Raw genomic sequence first — 17,354 nt, 5'->3', positions numbered from 1 at the left:
TACCCTGAGCTGCTGTTGGCATAGCACAGAACAGTAAGAAAAAGAACCTCACATTTGTTCATGCTAATTAAGTGGCAGGTCTGCAGCGCAACGTCAGGACAAGTAGATAAAACCAATGAAAGTCTCCTATGAGCTGCTGCTTAGAGCATTTGTTAAAAGTACTGCATTGAAGCCCAAAGGCTTTGCTCTTCCTGGCTTCATTTCCCTGTCATTTGACTCTTATCTACAGCAGCTCCCAAGACGTGGGGCTTAAGGTTTATTAATTTTTGATGGTGTTATTAAGAATGAACGAGATGCAATAATGAACAGCACTCTTTCCAATTCACTTTACAATGTGTAACAAGATTTCATATTCAGCATTCACTACAGGAGCTGGAATAAGCTTATGCTCATTTGTTTTTTCAAGTTGTTGCTTCAGTTTTAGCTGTCCACAGGAGTTCTCACTGTTCACTCGGGAGAGGCAGAATCAGGCTTTTCAACATCCTCTTCGGGACTCCAAAAGATGGGATCCTCTGAACGTCAAGCTAAAACAAATAAACTAGGTAAACGTGTCATCTCTGTCCGCCCACAGCCTGTGCTGCCTGGCATGCCAGAGTTGATATAGTGGAATCCTTTGCAGTGCAGAGGCTAGATTCACTGAATGTTTTACGGCTCTGCTATACCTCTTTACAAGGACGTTAAGCTGTCACTGTTTTGAATGGTGACTTGACATGATGATGAAAACTTCCATAGCAAATGCATGCATAATTGAATATAGTATAGCACTAGGGTGGGACCTCAAGAGTGCCTCTGAAATTTCGGATTCATAATGCAGCATGGAGCAGCTTGATACATACAGCAGAGATGTGAACTCAGACCAGTGCAATCCCTTGGACGTCCAAGTGAGATCAGAATTTGGAACCTACCTATGCTAAAGATTAGAAAGGATGACAAGGTCGCCTTAAAGTCCATTGCTTGCTGGGATTTCCCTTATTTTCTAGTGGTTTATCCAGCTTAATGGCTCAAGCAGTGGTGGCTCCAAGACTGTACTGTGGGTGGGCACAGATCACTTTAAGCCACCTTTTGTCTCTCATAGAATCATAGGCTTGTAAGAGATCCCAGGAGATCTTCTAGTCCAACCCCCTGGTCAAAGCATGACTAACCCCAACTAAATCATTCCAGTTAGGGTTTTATCAAGCCTGGTCTTAAAAACCACTAAGGATGGAGATTTTACCACCTCCCAAGGTAACCTGTTCCAGTGCTTCACTCACCACCTTCCTAATGAAACTGCTTTTCCAACTCGAGACCATTTTTTCTTGTTTTGTCATTTGTCCTGACCATCATTTGCCAAGAACAGCCTGGCTCCATCCTCTTTGGAGCACCCATTCATGTAGTTGAAGCCTACTATTAAATCCATGTTTGTTCTTCTCTTCTGCAAACTAAATGAGAGTCCAGTTCCCTCAGCCTCTCCTCATAAGGCATGTACTTCAGCCCCATAATGATTTTCTTTGACCTCCGCTGGACTCTCCAAGGGTATGTCTACACTACCCTGCTAGTTCGAACTAGTGGGGTAATGTAGGCATACCGCACTTGCAAATGAAGCCCAGGATTTGAATTTCCCGGGCTTCATTTGCATAAGCCGGGCGCCGCCATTTTTAAATCCCGGCTGGTTCGAACCCCGTGCCGCGCGGCTACACGCGGCACGAACTAGGTAGTTCGAACTAGGCTTCCTAGTTCGAACTACCGTTACTCCTCATTCCACGAGCAGTAATGGTAGTTCGAACTAGGAAACCTAGTTCAAACTACCTAGTTCGTGCTGCGTGTAGCCGCGCGGCACGGGGTTCGAACCAGCCGGGATTTAAAAATGGCGGCGCCCGGCTTATGCAAATGAAGCCCGGGAAATTCAAATCCCGGGCTTCATTTGCAAGTGCGGTATGCCTACATTACCCTCCTAGTTCGAACTAGGAGGGTAGTGTAGACATACCCCAATTTATCCACATCCTTTCTGTAGTGGGAGACCCAAAAACAGATGCAAAACTCCAGAAGTGGTTTCACTAGTGCCGAATGGAGGAGAATAATCATTTCCATCTATCTACTAGCAATGTTCCTACTAATGCATCCCAATATGCCATTAGCTATCTTAGTAACAAGGACACACTGTTGACTCATCTCCAGCTTCTCATCCACTGGAATTCCCAGGTCTCTTTCTTCAGAACTGCTGTTTGGCCAGTCGGTTCCCAGCCTGAAACAGTGCTTGAGAGTCTTACATCCTAAGTGCAGGACTCTGCACTTGTCCTTGTTGAACCTCATTAGGTTTCTTTTGGCCCAATCCTCCAATTTATCAAGTTTGCTCTGGACCCTATCCCTACCCTCCTGCATATCTGCCTCTCCCCGCATCTTAGTGTCATCTGCAAACTTGCTGACAGTGCAATCCAGCCCCTCATCCAGATCATTGAAGAAGATAATGAACAAAACTGACCCCAGGACTGATCCCCTTGGGCATTCTGCTTGATACCGGCTGCCAACTAGACATCAATCTGCTGTCCTATTGAGCCCAACAATCTAGCCAGCTTTCTGTCCACCTTATAGTCCATTCAACTAATCAGTACTTCTTACTGGCAAGAATATTGAGGAAGAATGTATCAAGAGCTTTGCTAAAAGTATATCACATCCATCACTTTCCCATATTCACAAAGCCTGTTATCTCCTCGTAGAAGGCAATCAGATTGGTCAGGCATGACTTGCCCTTAGTGAATCCATGTTGACTGTTCCTGATCACCCTTCTCTCTTCCAAGTGTTTCAAAATGAATTCCTTAAGGACTTGCTCCATGATTTTCCAGAAACTGAAGTGATCTGGAAACTTCTGTTCTTTGTCTGAAGAAAACCTCATCAAGCTCATCCTCCTGGTCGGGTGGTCTGTAGGCTTCTTTCCCCTCATCTACATGCAGCTGCGGGGGTGCTAATTTAGGGATGCTTTCTGCAGTGACCTGTAAACTACCCCAGTTGTCCAAAATAGTTACAGTACAGCACACGCTGGCCACCCCCTCTAACATTCCTGCAGGTACCCTAAGATGGGTGTAGGGCTGCTTCACCTGCCCTAGACCACCAAAGAAGTCCCAAAATGTCAAGAAGTCATTCTAGCCTCTTTACACTGCAGAAGTGTCATAAAGGAGCAATAGCAGGGTTGCAAATTGAGGTTAAAGTTTCCCCTAGTCCCCTTGGAAGGCTATTTCATAGCGCAGCATGTGTTACCATTAGGAAGATTCTACAGATTCACAAGAAGCAAAGTCACATCTACCAAAGGAAACTGGCAGAACCACCACACTTAGTAAACAGAAAGCTTTCTGAATCACTGGCCCATGCCAGTTCCTTCAGGCTGTGGGCTACTTTAAATATTATGCTTGGCTAATGTACCGCCAGAGCCCTGCTGTAATTTCAGGGGATGCACTAGATACATGCGAGGATTCCTCAATGTCATTCCCTAGAGCAGACTGTGCCCCACCAAACTGCCAGGCCAATTACCACCCACAGTAATTGCACTCTCAGGAACAGTGTCAGGACAGTTGCCAAGCCTGCTGAGTACGTCCCCTGACATATTAGCTGAGGGTTAATGGGATTCATGAACATCTGGCTTGGTCAGCAGAGTAAGGCCTCATTTATCTGCTAATGAGGAGAAACCACCTCCTCAGAATTGGGATCGACCTCTGTGGACTGTGGAGCCTGGGAGTATTGAGGAATTTTTGCAGGCTCTGAAACTGTGGAGGCAACTATGAGGCAGAAGACGGTCCAATATAATAAACAAGGATACCATTCACTCTACCAAAACGCTCTAGGTTGTGTGTCACATTTCAGGAGAAAACATCTTATATTTTTGGTAATTTTCTTTTACGAAAAGAAAAACCTCAGTTTACAAAAAAGATGATTAATTTCCCAATACATTTAAGTTAATAAAATAATGATAAATCCTGTATAATTATCCACCATTTAAAAAAGCATATTAATCTGCACTATTTATTTCCTAAGAGCTAATTCAAGCACCAGAGAGTACTTTCTTGGTTTTTTTTTATCTCACATTTCAAGGAGTTTTATTGTTGTAGTTAGAGTTGGAAACTCAGTGTTCTTTTTACCAATTTTATGTGAATTTCAGATATATTCTGTGGCTCTTGATGCTTCTGAATAACCTGTTTTGAAAAAATAGAAGACAGTGCAACGGTATCAGTTTTACTCATTTCTAGATGAAGGGTAGATCAAGAGGGAATAAAAGCTTGGGAAATTGTAAGTGTCTGTTAATTATGTTGCTAAAAATATACCGAAACAAGAGATGTTTTTCACAGCCCCTTCAAAAAATTCTGTGTTGAGCATCTCCCCATAAGCGAATGTAAGAAAAATCTGTCATAAATACAGATTAGCCAGTCTGGTGAGTCACAATTGAGTTTCCATTCAGAATTTTATAATGACAGATTATCTGGATGTATTCAATAAAGTGGAAGAAAGTTATGCTGAGCAAAGGTGTGTCATTATAAAAAGTACCGTAGTAATTCACTGTATTTTCAAAATCACCTGAACAATATACAGTACCTGGGATCTAGTAATAGAGGCATAATAAATACCCATATGAAAATCACAATTAAGTCATCATTAGTGATCCCACACAGACAGGTAGATAAGGTTGATCCTGTAATTTGCCCAAATTAACCCCAAAAGTGTAAGTAACTGTTTCCTAATTGCAAACCCCCAAAAGCTGAAAGATTAATTTTTTTAAAAGTGAGAAATTTTTAAAATGGCCAATTGTATCATTATGATTTTCAACTAGAATTAATAGTGAATACAATCTTACTAAATGCCACAAGGCTTCATTACAGACAGTTATACCTACAGAGCACTGTGGGAAGACCTGCTGGTTGCATCAATTTAATTAGTGGAATAGTGGATTTCTCTTGTCCTAGATATTCACAGGAGTTTGCTTTTCCTCTCACGGACTCTGCTGAATCAGTACTAACTGAAGTTGACCACTAACAGTAGAGTCAAGAAACAAAGAAAGAAAGAACTGATGGGTAAATAAGAACAATGGAAGAGAGGAAGAAGTAAAGGTAGGTAAATCATGTATTGACTAAAAAGAGAGAGAAAGAGTTGCACTAGAACACCACTTCTCTATATCCAGTTCATTTATTGTAGAAACCCACAGGCCTACACTGCTTTTTGGTAAGCAATGGATTAAAGTTAATAATGCAGAGTCAAATTCTATCCTTATATGCATATATGTATGGGTATGTCTACACTACAATGTTAATTCAAACTAACTTAGTTCGAATTAGTTAATTCGAACTAAGCTAATTCGAACTAACAGATCCAGACTAAAAAACTAGTTCGAATTAGCGTTTTGCTAATTCGAACTAGCATGTCCACATTAAGTGGACCCTGAACCAGGCTTAAGGATGGCCGGAAGCAGTGCCGGCAGGGCATCAGAGGAGGACTTAGAGCGTGGAGATGCTGTCTCAGGCTAGCCGAGGGCTGTGCTTAAAGGGTCCCGACCCCCACCCTGGACAAACAGTTCTCGGGGTGTCCCGCTTGCAAAGCAGTCCTGGCTTGGATTGCCTGGACTACCCACACTGGGCACATCACACCACTCGACCATCAGCCCGGCTGCACTTGCCGCAGGCTGCCATCTGGGGAGAGGGGGCAATTGGGGGGCTGCAGGAGAGCTTCAACCCCCCGAAGCCCGCAGAGCCAGCCCAGTCCTCCCCATCGGGGGCTCGTGCCCCATTCCTCCCTCACCTCCTTCCACTTACCCTTCCCTAGCCCCTCTTCTTGATGTACAAAATAAAGATAACATGTCTTCCAAAATGGAATCTGTCTTCATTGAACAAAACTGGGGGAGACTGGGAAAAGGAGGTGGGAGAGGGGAAGAGAGAGGCTGGGAGAGGGGAGGGCAACTAAAATGATCAGGGGTTGGGAACAGGTCCCATATGAAGAGAGGCTAAAGAGACTGGGACTTTTCAGCTTAGAAAAGAGGAGACGGAGGGGGGACAGGATAGAAGTCTCTAAAAGCAGGAGTTGGGTGAAGAGGGTGCATACAGAAAAGTTCTTCATTAGTTCCCATAAAGAAGGACTAGAGGACACCAAAGGAAAAGAATGGGTAGCAGGCTTCAAAGTAGTAACAGAAAGTTCTTCTTCACAAAGCAAAGAGTCAACATGTGGAACTCCTTGCTGCAGGAGGCTGTGAAGGCTAGAACTAGAACAGAGTTTAAAGGGAAGTGAGATCAAGTCATGGAGGTTGGGTCCATGGAGTGGTATTAGCCAGGGGGTAGGAGTGGTGTCCCTGCCCAAGGTTTGTGGAAGGCTGGAGAGGGATGGCACGAGACAAATGGCTTGGTCACTGTCTTTGGTCCATTCCCTCCAGGGTCCCTAGGGTTGGCCGCTGTCGGCAGACAGGCTACTGGGCTAGATGGACCTTTGGTCTGACCCAGGACGGCCATTGTAAGCTCAGGGCTCAGGGTCGGGGGTCTCAGTGGACCCCCTTGATTCTCTTGCACACCTGCTCCTGGGTGGCCAGGCTGGCTGCTCTCCTGCCCTAGCCGGCCACTTTCCTGTGCCTAGTGCGGAGATCGTGGATGAAGTCCACGATGTCCGCACTAGCCCAGGCGGGTGCCCACCTCTTGCGGTCCCGGGCAAGCTCCTGGGAGCCGCCAGCCTGGTCCCGGGAAGAGGGGAAGGGCTGGGGGGCATCGGGTGGCTGGCTCAATCCGTGCCAGGTGCAGGGTCTGCTGGTTGGGTGCTGGCAGGCTTGCACCAGGCACAGGCACCGTAGCCAGCCCGTGGCCCTTTAAGGGGTCCGGGACCGGGAGGGGGGCATACGAGTTTCCCTGGTGGTGCCCAGAGTGGCCACCAGGGAAACCTGGGGAAGGCTAGCCTCCCACTAGTTCGAATTAAGGAGCTACAAACCCCTTAATTCGAACTAGCTAGTTTGAACTAGGCTTAATCCTCGTGGAATGAGGTTTTCCTAGTTCGAACTAAGCGCTCCGCTAGTTCGAATTAAATTCGAACTAACGGAGCGCTAGTGTAGCACCTAGGAAAGTTAGTTTGAACTAACGTCCGTTAGTTTGAACTAACTTTGTAGTGTAGACATACCCTTAGGAATCATACTGACTCTTATGGTGCTGCACACATGGAAATGAAAACAGAATTTGGCGCAGAGGTCACTGGCAAAACACCCATTCAGTTACATCGTGGCAGGATTGGGACCACAAATATTTAATCCATTTATTCTTACCTACTAAATATGACTAATAATCCCAAAAAAAGATCTTAACTAAAAATTTGGAAGAGCACATTTCACTCAGAGTTTTGGTGCCATTTGATACTAAGAGGACAACAGACAATAGAAATAATTTAAAGCTGTAGCACTAAGTAGTTAAGTCTCAGGTATAGTCAGCTCCTTACAGATATCAGCCGTTGTCTAACCCAGGAGTGAGCAAAAGGCCCTCCACAGGCCACATCTGGCCAACCAAGCAGGTGGATCCAGCCCATGGCCGCCCTGCTGCTCCCTCACCCCTTGGCCAATCGGGGCCTAGGGCCAGGGAAGTGCACGAAGTCTCCTCGCCCCTGCAAGAGCATACAATGGCTAGAGACACACCCTGGCTGTTTTAAAACAGCAAGCATTTATCTCTAGCTGCTGCATGCCTTTGGCAAGAGGAAGGAAGCTTTGCGTACTCCCTGCCCTCAGGTCAATCAGGCCCTGGGGGCAGGGAGCGCACGAAGTCTCTTGCATCCTGCCCCCTCCCCTTCCAGGGGCATGCAGTGGCTAGAGACACGCCAGCTGATTTAAAACAGCTGTCATGTCTCTCTAGATGCCGCACGCTCTTGCGGGGGCGAGGAGACTGCGCACTTTCTCACCCCCAGGCTTTGATTGGCTTGGGGGCAGAGGGAGCACATGAGGTCTCCTCCCGCTGGGCGCATAGAAGGAACCGCCAGCTGTTTTAAAACAGCTGGAGTATCTCTCTAGGGGGCAGGATTAGGGGAGGGAAGGGGAAGATTCTCGCACTCTCCCACCCCAGGCCAATCAGGGTGTGGGGGGAAAGCACAAGAAGTTTCCTGTCCCCACCCCTTCCAGGGTGGCCTAGGACCACTTCAGAAATTTCTGAAGTGTCCTATTTTATAAATTATTGCCCACCCCTGGTCTAACTTCTTTCTTTTAGCCACACATGCAAACATCCAGCATGTGCTGGGTGGGAGAATCAGGTTGGTACATTTTGATGTACCCAGTCTTTGCTTACTTAGACAGTGGTAAAACAAGTGCTCAGTTGTGGTGAATACTAATATGAGCCCTTTTTCTTCCAGCAATAAGCTAAAACTCCTAATTACACAACTGTATGGAAACATGGATTTTTAGAATCTTTTCACATAAAGATGACATTTGTACTTATTTTAGTGGACACAACTATGAATTTCCTTTTGGGAGCAATTACTTACTGAAAGACCCCAGACATTAATGATGCTAATGTGAGGTTTGCAGACCTTTCCTTTATTCTTTCTTGACTCATTTGATACTCTAGTATAAGTTAGAAGGAAAATCCCTGGCAATGCTCTAGAGATGGGCAGAGGCGGCCCAGGTAGCAGTAATATTTATGAAAGGGTTTTATTTCTAAGGTAAGGAGTAGCTTTCTTACTGATTGACTGGAGTAGAACATCCATAGGCACATCTTTCATTTAGGTAATCTTTTCATAGCATATACACATGCATAGAAGAAGTAGGGTTGGATCTATTTTTAACATGGTTAATAAATGTTGCAATGTTAATAGTAAAGGGAGTCTTTGCCACTATCTCCCCAGGAGTGATTCCCAAAGGGTATGTCTACACTTGCCCCCTAGTTCCAGCTAGGGAGGCAAATGAAACATACTGAAGTTGCTAATGAAGTGTGGGATTTAAATATCCCGTGCTTGATTAGCATATTCGCTGCCGGTCACCATTTTAAAATGCTGGTCGCCCGAAATAACTCGCCGTGTGTAGACATGGTAGACCGATCCAAAACCCTTCCCTCGAATTAACTAGTACTCCTCATGCAATGAGGGAGTGTTTTTAAGAATTAACCAACCCAATGATCATTCTCTCAGGTGAGGGAATCAGTATCAAATTGTTTCATATTTTAAATTTTTACTAGAATCGTCTTTGCTTCTACATTGTAAGAAAGCTGTTTTGAATGGATGACAGTCACAGACTAGCCAACAGACAGCCTTTTCTATAGATACAGGTCAGTCATGCTTGTGTTAACTCACTGCCACCTGACTGTAATACATCCTCCATAGAGAAGGAATCCCTACAGTCACTTTGCCTTATACTTATACACTGCTGCAGTAAGACCTCAATTATTTGCACTAATGACACAAACTAATGATCGCTGTGAGTAACTGAATCTTGCAGATTTAGCAAGTAAGTGTACAAACACAATAAAAATGCAAGTATGCTGCATCACAAAATGTACTTTTGCCACGTACTTTGACATCTGTAGACTCGAGCAATAGCCATTTTTATTGTACTGGTAAATGTACCATATTATATGTTACACAAATAAAGTCTTAGTGACTTAGACATCCACAGCACTGATTTGAACATGCACAACACTCTGGCTAAATGCAAAATTTAAAAAGTAGCAGTGTAAACATGTATTACATTTTCACAGAGCTCTCTCTCTCTCTCTCTCACTTTCAACATGTATATGAAGGTGCCAGGGGACTTAGTAAGTTACAGTATCATCAATGTTGCCATTATGTTCTGCTCTACACCCTCTTTCTCCTTAGGCCCAAGTGGAAGCATGTCTCTGCTCTCCCAGCAGCTGACAGACATAAGAAACTAGACAAAATCTAGCAGAAGCTGAAAAATTCAGGAGTAATTCTCAAGGGAAGTGTTTTTAAGAACTAACCAGCCCAATGCTCATTTTCTCAGTATTAAATTGGTTCATATTTTAAATTCTTACTAGAATCCTCTTTGCTTCTGCCTTACAAGCGAGCTGTTTTGACTAGATGACAGTCATAGATTATCCAATAAACAGCCTTTCCTTTAGACACAGGTTAGCCAAGCCTGTGTGAATACATCCTCCACGGAGAAGGAATCCCTACAGATAATGAAGTGCACCCAGCTTCCTAAATAGAATAGTAGGATCAGCCTTATGCATGGATTGCAAGTTCACATCCACGTCAAACTCAAGGAATTCGCTGGGGTGTATAACAGTATCACAGTGCTTGCTTTAGTGCAGCGGTTTCCAAGCTTTTTGGCTCGTGGTCCACCTAGCTCGATGCAGACCTTTCTGTGGATCACCAGCCAACTACCCATGATGACAAAATGGGTGCAGGAGAGAATGGGAGTATGGGGTCTGTCTGGGAGGTAGGGTGTAGGAGTGGACTGAAAGTGGGGGTTCTGGCTGGGAGGTTGGGTCAGGGATGGGCTACGGGTGAGGGTATGGGTAGGAGGAGGCGTGCAAGGTCTGGGCAGGAGAGAGGATGCAGGAGCAGGCTAGGGATATAGGGTTTCAGTGGGAGGGGAGTGAAGGGCATTTACCGTGGCTCCCACAGCTCCCAGTCACTGCCCCCTGGCCAATGGGAGCAGCAGGGAAAGCCTCCAGGCAAGCAGTTTTCTGTGCCGCCCTTCCCCCAGCCAAGAGGAAGGGGAGAGGCAGCACGTAGAGCCACTTCCTTCCACCGCAGGCTGGATCCAGCCTGCGAGTCTCCTGCCCCAGCAGAAGGAAGCTGGTGCTGGACCTCCAACCTCGCAGGGGCAGACCTGGCTGGAGTGTCAGCACAGGCTCCCCTCTGTGGGGGGGAGGGCGCAAGCCCACGCCCATGGCCCACTTGCAAGACTGGTCTGTGGACCACACTTTGAAAATCACTTCTTTAGTGCCTAGGGTTTACTCAATAACCTACTATTCCATGGCATGGCACATAAACTTGGCAGAAATGCTCAGAAGTCAGTCTAAGGGCAAGATCAGGAAGACAGAAGAAAAAGTCATTCCTGTCACAAATCCATCTGACACTGACAACATTCAGACAACATGAACCTCGTTTTGTTCAAGCCTTCCACTAATTACAGTTACTCACATTTTCCTTGGCAGTTTCCTGGTCAAAATTATACACAGTCTACCCAGCTGACTGGGTGATGTCTGAGATTAAAAATAACACTGCAGAATTCTCCCTTTCTAAAACTTGCAGAAAGGAGTGTCCTAGTCACTTGTTGAGAGCGCTGAGCTGGGATCCAGAACACTTAGGTTCTAATCTCAGCTCTGCCACTCATTTGATGTGCGACTGTGCCTGTTTCCCTTCCCATACTTTGCTGTCTTGCCTATCTAGCCTGTTCAAAACAAGGACTGTCTATCACTATGGCTGTGTCTACACTGGCATGAATTTCCGGAACTGCTTAAAACGGAATACTATTCCGTTTTCAGTTTTTCCGGAAAAGGAGTGTCTACATTGGCAGGCTGCTTTTCCGGAAAAGCCCTTTTTCCGGAAAAGCGTCTGTGGCCAATGTAGACGCGCTTTTCCGGAAAAGACTACTGGGCTGTCTATACTGGCCCTTTTTCGGAACAGTGTTCCGGAATAAGGACTTATGCCCGAGCGGGAGCAGAATAGTTTTTCCGGAATAGCGGCTGATTTTGTACAGTAGAGCATCGTTGCTTTTCCAGAAATTCAAGGGCCAGTGTAGACAGCTTGCAGCTTATTCCGGAAAAGCAGCTGATTTTCCGGAATAAGTTGCCCAATGTAGACACAGCTTTGTACAGTGTTTGTACAGTGCTTAGCACAGTGGGGTCCCAATTTCTGCTGGAACCTCAAAGTGCTACAGTATTATTTAATATGAATAATAATAAGGCAGAATAATAAGGAAGTGATCAGCTACAAGTGCAATTATTAATAGTAAGGGTCAGATTCCATGCTGATAGTCTCTTGTGTTTCCCACTAATTTCGATCCAATGGGTATTTGCAGCTTAAAGTCATTACTACAGATTGGGCCTCCCAATACCGAGACTCCCTCATCCGGCAACATCCATGGTCCAGCAGGATGTTCCTGGATGTTCCAAGTGTTCCTGGACCAGGGAATCCTGGCTGGAAGCCCCAGTAGCAAGAGGGCTGGTAGCTTGAAGCCTGGCAGAGATGGATCTGGGACTGGCGCCAGAGCCCTGGTAATGTAGCAGGGGCCGCGGCAGCCCCAGTAGCAGGGCCGGGGATGTGGCAGTTGCAGCAGCTGTGGTAGCAGGGCTGGGGCCAGAGACCCAGCAGCCACAGTAGTGGGGCCAGGGCCAGAGAAATGGCAGCTGTGATAGTGGGGTTGGGGCTGGAGATGCAGCAGCCCCGACAGCAGGGCCAGGGCCAGGGATGCAGCCCCGATACTGAGGCTGGGGCAAGGGATTCGTCAGCCCTGATAGGGGGGCTGGAGCCGGGGAAGTCCAGGCTGCCGGGACCGCAGCAGCCCGGCAGGGGGGCAGCTGGGACTAGCAGCAGAGTCCTCCTCTGCTCTGGCAAATTCCCTCATTCAGGATCAGTCAGGTCCCAAGGGTGTCGGACCAGAGAGGTCCAACCTGTAGGAGAGAATTTAACTCTGATGTACATGGCTGCATTTTTAAAAAGAAATCTCTGCTATTGTGGGGGTTTTGTTGCAACATTGCAGTCAATAAATATATATAATATTAGAAATAGCAACCAATGTAGAACCTTTCAATTAATAAAATAGTTAAAAAAAATTTTCCTTATGTAAGCCACTAACTTGTAGCTCATGTGATTTTTGTGGTTAGGATCTGAAATTTCTATATCCAGTTGTGCCGTTGATGCTCACTGGTGGCTCTTACTGTGTGCCCTTCTTTCTACATAATGATATGGAGTGTAGAAAAGTCACTAGGCTCCCAGTTAGTTAATCTGAACATCAAGCTACATCAGCTAGCACAAGTGCTGAAGCAGTAGATGTTCATTATTTATGTGTGCACTTAAATCCCACAAATTCTCACTGAGCTATTTTGTTCAAGTATCAGTTTTTATTACCACTCTAGCTGAGCACGATCGCTGTATTACTGACCTGGCACCAAGGGTTGTGATTGCAAAATCTGTCCTTTCCTAATGATAAAACTGTTTCTTCTGAAAATAAGTAGCCATGGCATTCAAATGCATTGTCAAATCCAGACCATTCTCCAATTAACTTGTAATGCCAAAATAGATTACTTTTGTGACTGTAAATTTGCTCTTGCAGTTCAATAATTTGCTGGACAATTTTTATTATTTGACCACTTTTGTCACTATAAACACTGTCCAGATTATTACTATAATATACTGCTGAGTTTCTGTGTAGCCTGTACATTTTCATTGTTTTACAGCTTTTTTTGTTTTAATATTTAGGTCCTGATTTTCATAAACAGTATCTCATTTTTGCAGGAGCCATTTTGTAACTACAATGACACCCGAAATTGTGACCCACAACTAATTCTCAAGTAGTCCTCTTATGGGTCTATCTGATTACAATTCCAAATCAATATCTTCATCTTACAGTTGGATCCCTGTAACACCTACATGTATCTGATTGCTGGTCTTGGGCCTACAGAGCCAAATATATAAATGCTATTATGCACATGATCAGTCTATAAAATATGTAATTATTTGTGGATGCAGATTTGTGCCTGAAAACTGGAAGCTGATTCAACAATCAAGCTACCAATTGCTTGAGTACATCACCGAAATCTTTACTGCTTACCTTCAAAACAATAAATAACCTGTTATTCCTTCTCTTACCTTTGAATGATATCTTAGAAAGCATAAATGCAGGGCATGTCCTGCCAGGACTGACCTACTTAATTTATAAACTAGCTACAGCAGGAACTTTGCCTTTTTACGTGTTTTACACTCTGCATCCTATAAATAATAAAAACAACAAACAGCAATGGCCAAGTTCTCCACCACAGTTGTACAAGTGATTTCTCCACATGTGGAATAATATCTCTATTTGCACCAAAGAACAGCAAAAGCCTCTCCTGCTGCCCTGAAGCTACAAGAACCCATTCCACAAGCAGCAGTACATATGAATAGGACCAAATTCACTGTCAGTTTGGGTCAATTTCTCAGTGGGATTTTAAAAATCGTAAATTTCATGATGATAGATACTGAAACCTGAAATTTCACAGTGTTGTAATTGTGGGGGTCCTGGCCCAAAAAGGAACTGTGGGAGGCTCACAAGGTTATTGTAGTGGGGGTTTCGGTACTGTACCCTTACTGCTGCATGTCTATGCTGCCTTCAGAGCTGGGCAGCTAGAGAAAGGCAGCTCCTGGCTGGGAGCTTGGTATAGTATTTCTACCCTTACTTCTGCTCTGCTGCCTTCACAGCTGGAGCTTTGGTAAGCAGCAACCACTCCCCAGCCACTCCTATCTGAAGGCAGTGTGGATGGAAGGGTAGCCCCTCATAAATATCCTTGTCGTTCCCCTCCCGCAACTCTCTTTTGTGTCAGAACCCTTCAATTTGAGAAACAATGTTCTCCCCCAAGGAAATCTGTACAGGGCAGTGTCTGGGGGTGAAGGACAGAGCTCCAACCCACGCTCACGCAGGCAGCCCAGGGGGTCATCATTGTGAGCGGGGAATAGATATTTTCCTTAATCTTTCCCCGTGTGTCCCTCACCTGTGTCCTTATCTAACCCATCTGTCATCTGATCAGTCCTCGCCTTCCAGCTTTAGTCCCCTGGCACCGCGACTCCTCTTCTTTGGTCATGGAGGGTAGGGAGACCTGGGCCCTCCCTCACTCCAGGCCTCAACCCAGGACCCTAAGAGCAGAGGCAGCTTCCTGCTGCTCAGTTGGTGGGACTGCTGCCTGCAACTCACCAACCCACGGGATTCGGGTACCCCATTCTAGGCTGCTTCCTACCCTCCGGGCTGTGCTGGGGACCTGGTTCCCCTCTCAGGATCGGTCCTCTCACTGCCCCGCCCCCCGCCCTCTTGGCAGCAGGAGCTGCCATGTAAACTTGGTGCCCGGTGTTTTCCCCATGCCACGCCGGTGAAGACTGCCCAAGCTGCTTGTTGGGGCCGGGTACGTCCGTGCCTGCGCCGGGAGCAGCGCACGAACAGGCGGCGCAGGGGAACCATTCCCTGGCCGTAGAGCACCTCTGCGTCCTCCCGGTTAGTGTGAGAGATGGAGGGCTCCGGTGCCGGGGAGCCCGACACCCCATCACAGGCAGGGTAAACACACACTAAATACCAGATTTCACAGTCTGTGACGCATTTTCCCAGGCCATGAATTTGGTAGGGAACCACATAGCAATTGCCAGTCTTGCCCTCCTGCATAGTATCCAGAAGCCATTTCTCCCCTCTCCAGCATAGCCACGCCAGCTCCACTGCACCCAGGGGACCCCTTTGTAAAGAGCAGGATTTGGCTTTTTGAGATTATGGGATACCTTACTTCGAAACTTGTTACAAGCTAAATAAAATCAAATCTGACTTGAATCCACAACACCATTTGTGATCAAAACCCACACCACTTTGGTACTGGTTTGTTTACAGTAGCTCACTCTCTTATTTGCTATCTTAGACTTACTGTCTCTCACTCCCCTTTCTTTTCCCAATTCTAAATGAAGGTACTTCCTAATCAAAGCCTATAACTGTATCCTGCTTCTCCCTTGAAAAAGGAGATTAGCAGGTTTTTCAAAGATGTCTTTGAAGCATAATATTCTTTCCCACTTGCAAAAGAGAGTATACTTTAATGCTCTTGTTATAGTATTGTTTTCTAGTGTCCTGGTGTGATTTTCTTAAACAACTGTTTCAGGATTAATTGCTTTTGACTCATGAAGCTTGTTAAATATTGCCACTTAGTATTTGTTTCTCTGTCCATGTGTCTCTGAACTAGCGATCTTGATAAAGTGTTGTACAGAGTGTAGCAATATTCTAATACTGCAAAACTGATTCCTTGAACTCACTGGCTGTGTCTACATTGGCATCCCTTTCCGGAAAAGGGATGCTAATGAGACACTTCAGAATTGCAAATCCGCGGGGGATTTAAATATCCCCCGTGGCATTTGCATTTACATGGATTCTGCTTTTTTCCGGCTCGGAGTTTTTGCCGGAGAAAAGCGCCAGTCTAGACGCGATTCTCCGGAAAATAAGCCCTTTTCCGGAGGATCCCTTATTCCTACTTGAAAGGGAATAAGGGATCCTCCGGAAAAGGGCTTATTTTCCGGAGAATCGCGTCTAGACTGGCACTTTTCTCCGGCAAAAACCCCGAGCCGGAAAAAAGCGGCAGCCATGTAAATGCAAATGCCGCGGGGGATATTTAAATCCCCCGCGGATTTGCAATTCCGAAGTGTCTCATTAGCATCCCTTTTCCAGAAAGGGACGCCAATGTAGACACAGCCACCAAGTCTTTTTCATTTAGTCTAGTTCTTTTCTGCTAACTTATTTGACTGTGCATACTTTAGGAGAGACTTTACATGATGTGCTTCCACTGATTTAGCCAAGAGACTTGCTGAAGCCATCTGCAAATATTAACTGGAATCCCAAAATGAGAAAACTGCACATTTTAATGTATTATTACATTGCTACCCAATTTGCTGTGCGACAGCTCACGTTAGCAAACAAGATCAGTCATCCACTAATAAGAAGTTATCTTTCTCTTTTAATTCAAATAATTCTGTGCCACCCTTGGAGTCATTGGGAATCTCGTGTGGTTCCAGGAGGTCTTATGCATTCCATTTCTTCTATCTATTGCAGATTTTACATTTGGATACAACGAGTTGAAAGCCTTTATGCCTGGCCAGAACACAATAGCTCAGGTGTGTTCTTGTACTTCTCAACCAGACTAGCATTGTATATCATGATTAGCATTTTCATCCTCATACTTTGTAGTATGACACAATGTCCTATACAATGGATCTCATCATGGGTGACAGTTCTCTTTCTAATGTCCTAAATGTTTTTATCATTGGAGGTGCATGGGCCTTTCCTTTTAGCCAGCTATCTAGAACCACTCGTTAATCTTTGCCAAGTTGGCTCATTATGGGGCTCTTATCTTAGCCTGTCAAATTGTGTTTGCAAAAGGAGGAGATTTTGAATCATATCTACTTCAATCTCTTCTTCTTGCAATTTTTTGTTTCACTATTTATAGGTTTTCTTGGAAGTAAGATCTCTAAAAGAAACAACTTCACTTATTCATTGTGTTGCACATTTTTACTGTGCTCATCCCTGGCAATAATTTTTGAGAATAGCTTGCTTTCATTGATCAGTGGAGTTTTTTGAAGGCTGCAGCAGTCCCACAGTCCTATGGGAATTGCAGCTAATTGAATTAATTGTTTCATAATGAAAGTGGCTGTTGCCCAGCTTTTAACCCTTTCTTACAACTGAGAGTGAATGAGGATCCTTTGAAATTGAGATA

At 45.2% G+C, this 17,354-nt stretch overlaps 1 protein-coding gene across 1 annotated transcript in view; it reads right to left on the bottom strand.

Annotated features, from left to right (window-relative positions):
- TPH2 (tryptophan hydroxylase 2) overlaps window positions 1–17,354 on the bottom strand; it is a 90,877-nt gene that overhangs the window by 21,987 nt on the left and 51,536 nt on the right. The gene's annotated exons all lie outside the window — the stretch shown is intronic.

Source organism: Pelodiscus sinensis, chromosome 1 (genome assembly GCF_052426305.1).
Source record: "Pelodiscus sinensis isolate ZL-2025 chromosome 1, ASM5242630v1, whole genome shotgun sequence".
Classification (NCBI taxonomy): domain Eukaryota; kingdom Metazoa; phylum Chordata; order Testudines; family Trionychidae; genus Pelodiscus; species Pelodiscus sinensis.
Note: the sequence above shows the minus strand (reverse complement) of the source record. Positions and strands in the feature narration are given on the sequence as shown.